This window comes from Ictidomys tridecemlineatus, chromosome 3 (genome assembly GCF_052094955.1).
Source record: "Ictidomys tridecemlineatus isolate mIctTri1 chromosome 3, mIctTri1.hap1, whole genome shotgun sequence".
NCBI lineage: Eukaryota > Metazoa > Chordata > Mammalia > Rodentia > Sciuridae > Ictidomys > Ictidomys tridecemlineatus.
In genome coordinates, this window is record NC_135479.1 from 25,281,373 (window position 1) to 25,291,019 (window position 9,647).

The following is a 9,647-nucleotide window of genomic DNA, read 5'->3' on the forward strand; positions in this document are numbered from 1 at the left end:
TCTCAATGACAGAGACTTTTAAAAATATCTTTTAAAATTTAGCATTTCGAAACAAAACCAAGAAGGACCATTCTTTCTGGGGAAGGCAGGGTATGTAGGTGGCCTAACTAACTGAAAGGAAGTTGATTCAGTTGACATTTGTGGTCTTGGACACCTGGATCCCCAGATTGCCTCACATTTTAGCTCCCAAGGACCATCACTAATTCCTGGGTTAAGTAAAAGAAAGTCTCGCAGCATCTTGGCCCTGCAAGGGGGAAAAATAATCTCTGTATGGGAGTAATAATGTCAGTAATGGGATATGTTTTATTGCTATGATTCTTTTCCTTAGCTTAAATCTTAAAAAAATTATTCTTACTGAATCAAACCAAATAATCCTGCATTGCCTCTTCTGTACTGAGATAGTATCATAACACACACACACACATACACACACACACACACACACTCCCAGAGCATAGGATGAAAGAGATCAACCTGTGTGTCATTGGGTAACAGTGTGGGCCCTGTCTGGGGAACAACTTCTGGGAGTCCTGCTGCCTCTCAGGCCTATGGGAGAGTCTCCAGGAGACAGTGCTTGCTGTCTCCTGCCACATGTTGCTGGCATCAGTTGGCTGGTGAGCCTGTTCAGCAGGGAAGGCTGGCAGCCCAGGAGCAAAGCCACAGGGGTTTGGAGAGAAACCTCTAATAGTGTCAGGCTGTCTTTTACTTTTAGCTGCAAAAGTAGACCCAGTAATCCCCCATCTTAAAACTTCCTAGGAATCATGGACAAAATACTCCAAACTCCTAGAGCTTACACAAACCTTATTTCAGCCAAAATGATCCAAAAGATGGAGATCTCAAATTCTACAATGATGTGGTTAGTGTGCTGCTCCACTTCAAAACAAAGAGAGCTTTTGTTTATGTGTATTAGGCTGACACTTGAAACTTTTCAATTAGATTACACTAATATCTTATTAGTTTTTTTAAGATTTCATTTATCATTATCAACAAACATTCATTCATTCCTCTAGCTAAAGCCAGAAAAGTTTTTGGTCCCTGTGAAAATTCAGAAAGGCCCAGAGGTAACTCAGTAATAACCAGTTACAATTGGCTTCTCATGTCCCTGAGACTGTTCAGTTACCTATACTCTTAACCAGAGATCACAGGGAGGCAGGGAAGAAAGAAAAGGGTAGTCCTTGGAGAAAGGAGCTTGGTGGTGGGTATCAATGCAGAAAGAGGTAAAATTAAAACACTGACAACCTGCTTTAGCTTTCTCACATTGAAACTAATCCCTGCAGCCTAGTCAGGCTCTGCCCAGGATCTGGGAGGAGCTCCTCAGGACAAGTGAGTTCATGCCAGCAGCTTATCCAGACTGGGCCTGAATCCCCAGTGATATGGAAGAACACTATTCACATCTATAGCTCCTATCCCCATCTGGAAGAGGTCCTTATCCCCATCTGTAGCTCCATGCCATGAGGCTCCTATTCTACTGAAGGGACTGTACCGCCCACCTGAGATATGATCCTACCAGCCTCTGTACAAAGGACTTTGATTTGGTGTGGAGCTGATTAAACGATTGTAGATGTCCTTGGAAGCACTATGTGGAAGAATTTTAAACAGCTTCTCCTTTTTAATATGCACTTCCTCTTCGGTTTTAATTATTTTGTTCCTACATTTTCCCTTTCAATTTACTAAAATCTAGAAATGTAATTAGAGCAGAGGCCGGGCTCAGAGAAAGCTGCCAGGATTTCTACAGCATGATTAAATATACCAGGCATCCCTTTAGTGTGGGCTGAAAAAATAGGATTCTCATTATTATCTTTTCCTTATCCAGGAAAGAATCGGCACCACGTACAGATACGGATTTATTGAAAATGCAGCACTAATTAAAAACTCACCCAGTCTCTTGAGGAGGGTAAAAAAAAAGTGCAGTTATTTAATTATTTCCTCAATTTAATGTTTTGTTGTTGTAACCACAATAAGCAAGAAGCCCTCCTTGCTCCTCTTTCCTCAAAATAAAATTCTTTTCTCCTCTTGAGGGACTTAATGAGGTTTTTATCTATGCAACAACAATCAAGCTTACAATGGCACCAATTCAATTCGTTGCTTCTTGTGATGGTAGGAAACATGTAGAACTCATTTTCTTAATCCAAAACACAAACAACGAAGTGTTCATTGGCCTGTCGTGAGCCAGGTCTGGGCAAGGGATCTGTCCCCAAAGACCCTGAAATGTCTGGTATTTATTCTGCCAACAAGGATCTTTTGCTCCATTTTACAGTCTAGTAAGTTAAGGCATGGTTCTTCTGGGAGCTATAGGGGAGGAAGAGGCAAACAGAATGGCACAGAAGATAAGTACAAACTCCGATTTTGGTTGTAAGCTCTTTAGGAAGATAAGTCTTTCTGTCTGTACTGTTCTTCCTTGACCAGTCAAGGGCCAACTTTCAATTGGTGCCTGCTCCAGTGACTGCTATGGTAGACTTTGGAGTTGGATATACAGGAAGGAAGACCTCAGTAGGGATATAGTCCAGACACCGGGCCTAAAGGAAAAAAGTCAAATGACACACCCAGGGACAGATATAAGACCACACAAAAAGAAAGAACAAGAATACACCGATGAAGCTGTGTGAGGGCCACAGTGAGGTTAATAGAAAATTGGCAGTGGATAAGTTCTTATTGATTGATTAAATTTCATAGTGGAGCTGTGGATTAATTAATGAACAGTTTTCTTCTCTGGAGAGTCAAGTTCATCCCAGCACTACCACTGTAATGTAAACTTGGACAAACTTCTTCGGGACTTAGTTTTTCCACTGAAACAATGGAAACAATTCCCACCTTATCACCTTGGCGTGAGGATGAACTAAAATAATATTTGAAAACAGCATGGTCCCTGGCATAGAGGAGACCCACTTATTTATGGATGTATCATTGTATGTGGATTTTAGGGGTAAATGTTCATAAACTTACTGGTATTCAATTCCTACTGTATACCATGCTAATTCCTTGTCTCTGTGCTATTTTTTAAGAATTTTTTTCACAATACCTTTTTTCTTTTTTCTATTTATTTATTTATTTATTTTTATATGGTGGTAAGGATCCAACCCAGGGCCTTGCACGTGCTACTGCTGAGCTGCAGCCCCAGCCCTCTCTGTGCTTTCTTTAGAATTCTCCAGGGAAGCTGGAGTCAAAGAAAACAGAAGATTTCTCAGTCAGAATACTTTCTCTTGCTATGATTCCTGAATGAGCAAGCTCTTCAACCTTGGAGCCAATTTCCTCATGCATCAGTCAGGGATCCTGATTGCAAGAACTGCACCAACTCTGGTAATATCAACCAGAACTGGAATTTACCAAAGAAATACTGTACTGGTGACTCCCAAGATTGACAGGAGTTAAAGGAACAGGCTTGGAAGTTCAGCTGTGAGCAAAGGGTTTGTAGAGGAAGAAAAACAACCTTTTCTTAGCTGGACAGGAGAGGTCCAACTGTTGGGCACTGCCACAAAGTGCCACCATCAGACACATCACCACTGCTTCAAAGGATATCTACTCTTTTCTCCATCTTTGTGCCTCATATGCAGCAGCACCCTGTTGGCTAATCCTGGATTCTGTCCATTTCAGGGAAAGGTTCACTTCTATGGTATCCATGGTGGTGTCCACAGTGTGATATTCAGCCTTCCTTCTCATTGATGCTATCTACAGCAGGGGATTCGTCCCAAACAGAAAGTGGGTCAGATTCTGGACCACCAATCCCCTTATCTAATCAGTAAAATGGGCCATTTATCATCAGGCAGTAAACAGCATTTAATGACACATTTATTCAAAAGAACCTGGCATATAAAAAGCATTCTGTCATTTTATTTTTCTCTTTAATAAAACAAAAGGTTTGAAATGTACTTAACCAAAGATTTGATCAATGTGCTTACAGACATTGATGTTCTGATTTTTTGACCTGGGGAAATGCTGGGAAACACCATCGCTGAAGGATGGAGCTGCAGGCAAAGCAGCAGAGCAGGAGAGCACAAGAAATGGCAAGTTTAAATCCTAGCTTTTGATTGTTGTCTTGGACTGGCAATGCAACTCCATCTCCATCTCATTCACCTTTAAAACTGGTCTAAAAATTATCTGAAGTCATACTTCAAAATAAGTTTTAGAAGGTTAATATTTGTTTTCAAAAAAGAATATCTTATCAAGAAGAGATTGTATTCACTGTTGTGAATTATTTTCAGTAGTTGTTTTTGGAATGGGATTGATTCCCCACCTATTGGCATTTGCCCTCAAATAACATTTACCTAATTGTAGATAATTAGTTTAGCAAAAAAGAAAATTTTTTTTCTGCCTCCACTCAAATAGGAATTACCTTGGATTTTACAATTTTAGATTTTCTTTGCCGTGATTCTACTCTATCAGGGTGAATTGATTTCAATTGAAAGTTTACTCTATGTTAGAATCCTATTTTTAAAAAGGAATTTAATCTAAAATTCAATTATGGAAGATGTCTGCCAAAGTGAAAAGTCAACTAGCACTTACTGAATGCTCCCTGGGTATAGAGCTCCATCAGGATACTACAGGATGAGTCAAAAGAAATAGAACTATTGTCCCTATTCACAGACTTCTCAGTTCAGAATAAAAGAATTTTAGGACTAGAAGGGACGTTAGAGATTCTCCAACCCACTGACTTTCAAATGAGGCTGGTATCTCAAACTCTGAGCTTCTGAAGAGTTTCTCAGAGGTTCCAAGGAAGTGGGGGTCTAATAGGGATGGGGTAGGCCAAGTGGAGCAAACCTGACTCTCTTTCCATTCATTAAAAAATCTTAAGTTCATTAAGTTCAATCCCAATATCAAAAAAAGTATCTTTTGAATCTAGCCACTTCTTTCCATCTTTCTTGTCCCATTCAAATTTAGCTGCTCATAGAAAAAGGTTCCTAACTAGTCTCCCTAATCCTTTTTGTATACTTTAATCCATCCTTCACTTAGTAACCAGGACAGTCTGACTAAAACTGAAGTCAGATCACGCTGCTGCCCGTCTAAAATCTGGGGTTGTAGCTCAGAGGTAGAGTGCTTACCTAATGTGGGTGAGGCACTGGGTTCCATCCTCAGCACCACATAAAATAAATAAATAAATAAAATTAAGATATTGTGTCCATCTACAACTAAAAAATATTTTTAAAAAATCCGACATCATTCCTGATTTCTCTATTACTCTAGTGCCTCACATCTAATCCACCAGGAATTCCTATAAATTTTAGTTTCAAAGTATCTCTTGAGCCAGGCGTGATGGCACACACCTGTAATCCCAGCAGCTCCGGAGGCTGAGGCAGGAGGACTGCAAGTTCAAATCCAGCCTCAGCAACTTATTAAGGCCTTAAGTGACTCAGCAAGACCTCTGTCTCTAAATAAAATATTAAAAAGGGCTGGGGTTGTGGCTCAGTGGTTAAGAGCCCCTGAGTTCAATCCCAATACCAAAAAAAAAAGTATCTTTTGAATCTAGCCACTTCTTTCCATCTTTCTTGACCCATTCAAATTCTAGCTCCCTAATCCTTTTTGTATACTTTAATCCAACCTTCACTTAGTAACCAGGACAATCTGACTAAACTAAAGTCAGATCACGCTGCTGCCCATCTAAAATCTTTTGAATGTCCATTGTACCAAGAATAAAATCCAAACTTTGTATCACTAACTACAGGAGCTTGGCCTCATGTTCAATCATATCATGTTGCTTTGTTTTTTGTCCTTGCTCCAGCCATGCTGGCTATCTGTCTGTTCCTAGAACCCACCAAGCCCTTTGCCTCCACAGGCATTTGCTATTACTGTTCCTTCTGCCCTTATTCTCCTCCATCTTCATGTGGCTGCTTCTGCCTCTTCTTTCGGGTGTCAGCTTAATTGTTACATCCTCAGAGAGCCTTCTCTAACCACCCCTCCTACTCTAAAATAAAGACCTGTTATTTTCTATCATGGAACTCTGTTTACTTCCTTTATAACACAAACAACAATCTATAATTGTTTTGTGTATTCCTTGTTTATAACTAGTTTCCCCTACAAAATTGTCAGCTCCATGGGGGCAGGGACATGTCTGTTTTGCTCTGCATTATGTCCTGGCACCCAGCACAAAGCAGCTGACACATAGGCAGAAGGTTCTCCACACATTCTTACTGAATGAATATGTAACAGAACTTTGCTTGGAATGGCAGAGAAGACTTGGGCAAAGGTTAGAGGCATGGATGGAAGGTTAGTAGACAAAAGGGATGGAGAAGGCGAATGGGAAAGAAAAAACAGTTCAGAAAATGATCCTAAGGCCAGAGAGGGCATGGCATTTTTGAGAAATTATATGAAAATTAGTTGAGACTGGAGTGTGGAGAGCAAGTGGGAGGGCCATCTGAGATGGGTTAGCAGCACTGGGCAAAGCCACACAGTATTTCTCTCCTGGGAGCCAAACCACAGTACTGAGAACAGAGAGGACAGAATTTCCCAAAGGGAAGTCAAGGTGTTCCTGGTGAAAGAAGGACAGTCCCTGTCTTCAGAACAGTCTTCTTCCTGCCCTCATCCCACCTCTCCCCTGTAATAGTTTGCTGATCTTTTAGGTTTCAATTCCTCCTGCTATTCCTTTAGGAAGCTGTCAGATGTCCCAAAACCCTGAGCTAGTTCTTGCCTTGCTTCTCCTCCCTGCATCTCACCTGCACTGCAGTTGCTCTAGTCCCACCCTCTGTTCCTCAAATAGCAGTAAGCTCCTTGGGAGCAGGGATCTCCTTTTTCTCTATCATGATTCCAGCACCAAATAGCATTCCTAGCACATAAAGGTATTCAGATAAATGCATGTGGAATGAATAAATGAATCAGTGAAATAAACATTCCTTTCAAGAACTTTGTTCCTGGAATTTCAGCCACAAAAGCCTCCATTTAGCTTCCTCTTTCTGCATCCATCCATTGTTTGGCCAGCCACAGGCTGGTCAGCAGCTTGTAAGAGCCCCGAACACTCCTCCAAAAGGCTTCTTGACTCAGACCCTCTGCTGGGAGCCAGTCTTCCCTTAAAAGGCCACCTTATCGGAAGTGCCTCTGATGGCATTTATGAGCTCTATTTTTATCTACATTGGAAAGCCTCAAAGTTAATTCCCAAGCCAACAACATTAAACTCAGGAACGTGGATGAGCAAGGAAACATCTTGATGATGGCTTTGAGTCACAGCTTTGTTTTCTGTGGTAAGGGCCTCGGATCCTCCCCATCATTGACCCTTGTTTTTAAGGACTGGCTAACTCTAAAATGCCTTTGATCCTCCATTCATTAAAACTAGATCCTGTAGCTCTTAATAGTCTATGCAATGGTGTCATCTTCCCTAAGATTCACCTAACTCTGGTAAGGCCCTCAGAGCAGAGCAGAGCAGACTGCCAAACAGCTTCCAGTTTATTCAAACTGGTTTCCCACTCCCACCCTCTAATGGAAATTAGTTCTGGATCATCACAGGAGGCTGTTGTGGCCAGAGGGGAAGGCTCCCAAAGAGGCCAGAGAAATAATTGGAAGAATCTACAGAAATAAGGAGAGATATCCAGCGGGGCTGGTGAGCAGTTGAGGGCCTGTGCCAAGGAAAGGATTCACTGTCAGAACCACAGAAATGGAGAGCAAGAAAGTGTGGAGAGAGGGGAAAGAAGAGAAGGACCAGAGGAAAGGAGGGCTGTGAAAGGGAATGAAGGAAACAGCAGGAATGGAAGGGGATCATAGGTAGCTTGTGCAGAGGGAAAGGAGAAAGAGGGAGTGTGCCTTTTCCCTTTAATCCAAGTGAGGCAAATTGGGAAGAAAGGGGCTTAGAATCAGGTGGAAACCCCAGGGAGATGCTTTACTAGAAATTCTAATATGTGGATTAGAAAAGAGCCAGGAAGGTATTAAGGAATCTTCTCACTTCCAGATTCAAGACACTGGGTCAGCATTCCTGCCTCTGGAAATTTAGGAAAAATAGGTATTGTCCAAATGACTCAATTCACTTTTGATTCTGTCCTTTCTCTGAGCAAAAGCCTAAACAATTCAGGATCCTTGCCCTACTGTCTCTGCCCTCCCTTCCCTTATTCCCTTTTCCCCAAGACCACACACAGCTCGGGACCACAGTCCCCTGGGTGCTCCTGTCTCAGTTGGTCACTCTGGGACAGAAACCTGATCTAGAGCTTGGAGTCTGGACCAAGTTAGCACTGCCTGCAGGAGGGATTGCTTCCTGGGAAGTCCTATTTCAAGCTTCTGGCTGGCCTAATGCTGAGTAGGGAGCATAGGAAATGTGGATACCAGGGTGGTTTTGGCTTTCAAGGTACCTCTCTTCAGAGAGAGAAACATGGGACAGAAATTTCCATAGACCAATCTAGAAAGTGACTCCAACCCACTGAGATGGCCCCAATACCCTCTGTTCTGTCCCATTCAGAAAATTGCCACTTCCAAGCCTCCCAGGTGATTTTGGGGCCAAGATGGAAGTTCTGATTCTTGAATGATCTAGTTACTTCTCAGAGAAAATATACCTTCTGAAGCTCATGTGTCTACTTTTCAAAGATATGTCCTTATTCACTGGGAGGGGGAGAACGCATATGGGTTGCTCCATGTGGGCGTGAGGCAGCATCCTTGCTGGATAAAAAGGACAGCATATCTTTCATGGAAAGTAGCAGACTACTCAGGGGTCAAGTGCCTGCTTTGCTTCTGGGGGCTACAACAAGGAGTGTAAGCCACCTCCATCCTTCTCTTTTACTTGGGAGTTTTGATTGCTCATAAGTGTCCTCCCCCAACGCAGGGTAAAGGATCATTTTGATGATCCCGTTTTGGACAAGTGAGAAGAGAAAGCCTTTTAACTCTGATCTGCATGACTGCTTGCTATGCAGTGGGCACTCGGGTGGGTAGGCAGTGGGTGGCAGCAGCTGCCAGACACCTTCCCCTGAGGATGCATCAGTTGGTGCCAAAAGCCTATCTAAGCTCTTTCTGATCTCTGTGCCAGGGGCAGCCAGTCCTGGAAGGAAGCCAATAAGTCCACCATGAGACCTGCATTCTTCTCCTCCCCCTCATCCTCCAAGAACAAGAAGGAGTAGCTTGAGAGCCCACAGGAAAAGGAGCTGATGGGTCTTGGACACATTTTCCAGCTGTCACACCTGCTAACATGGGAACTCACACTTGTATGTACACACTCACACTCAGCAATAAATTCAGAATCAGGCTTTCTTGTTCCATCTATCCTCTGCCCAGAGCAATGGCAATAAGAACTTCCATCAATAAACTGTTGTTCCCACTTTGTCTCCTCCCTCTCTCCTTCTTTTCTCCCTTCCACCAACATTTATCAAACTCTTAGATGAGCCCGTCACACTGCATTAGGGGTTAAAGATACAAATATATAGTCTTGGGATTAAAAACATCTATGAGCACTAATATGATAAAAGGTGGGCTGGGATTGTAGCTCAGTGGTAGAGCACTCCTTGCCTAGCACATGTGAGGTCCTGGGTTCAATCCTCAGCACACATAAAAATAAATAAATAAAATAAAGGTATTGTGTTCAACTACAATTAAAAACTTCTTTAAAAAAAAAAAAAAGCAATGATGCAAGTGGTGCAGTATGGAAGGTGGCAAATTGGTGGCCCTGGGCCAAATCTGACCTGCTTATATGTTTAATCTGGCAAAGAATTCCAAAAAATGGGAGAGTTCATGAAAAATCAGGATTTCCA

At 42.3% G+C, this 9,647-nt stretch overlaps 1 long non-coding RNA gene across 1 annotated transcript; it reads left to right on the forward strand.

Moving 5' to 3' along the window:
* Positions 1 to 7,639: 7,639 nt before the first annotated feature.
* On the forward strand, positions 7,640 to 9,217 carry LOC144376066 (uncharacterized). The gene is made up of 2 exons (XR_013436108.1): positions 7,640 to 7,918; positions 8,930 to 9,217. It is a non-coding gene; the product is annotated as an uncharacterized LOC144376066 (long non-coding RNA).
* Positions 9,218 to 9,647: the final 430 nt, after the last annotated feature.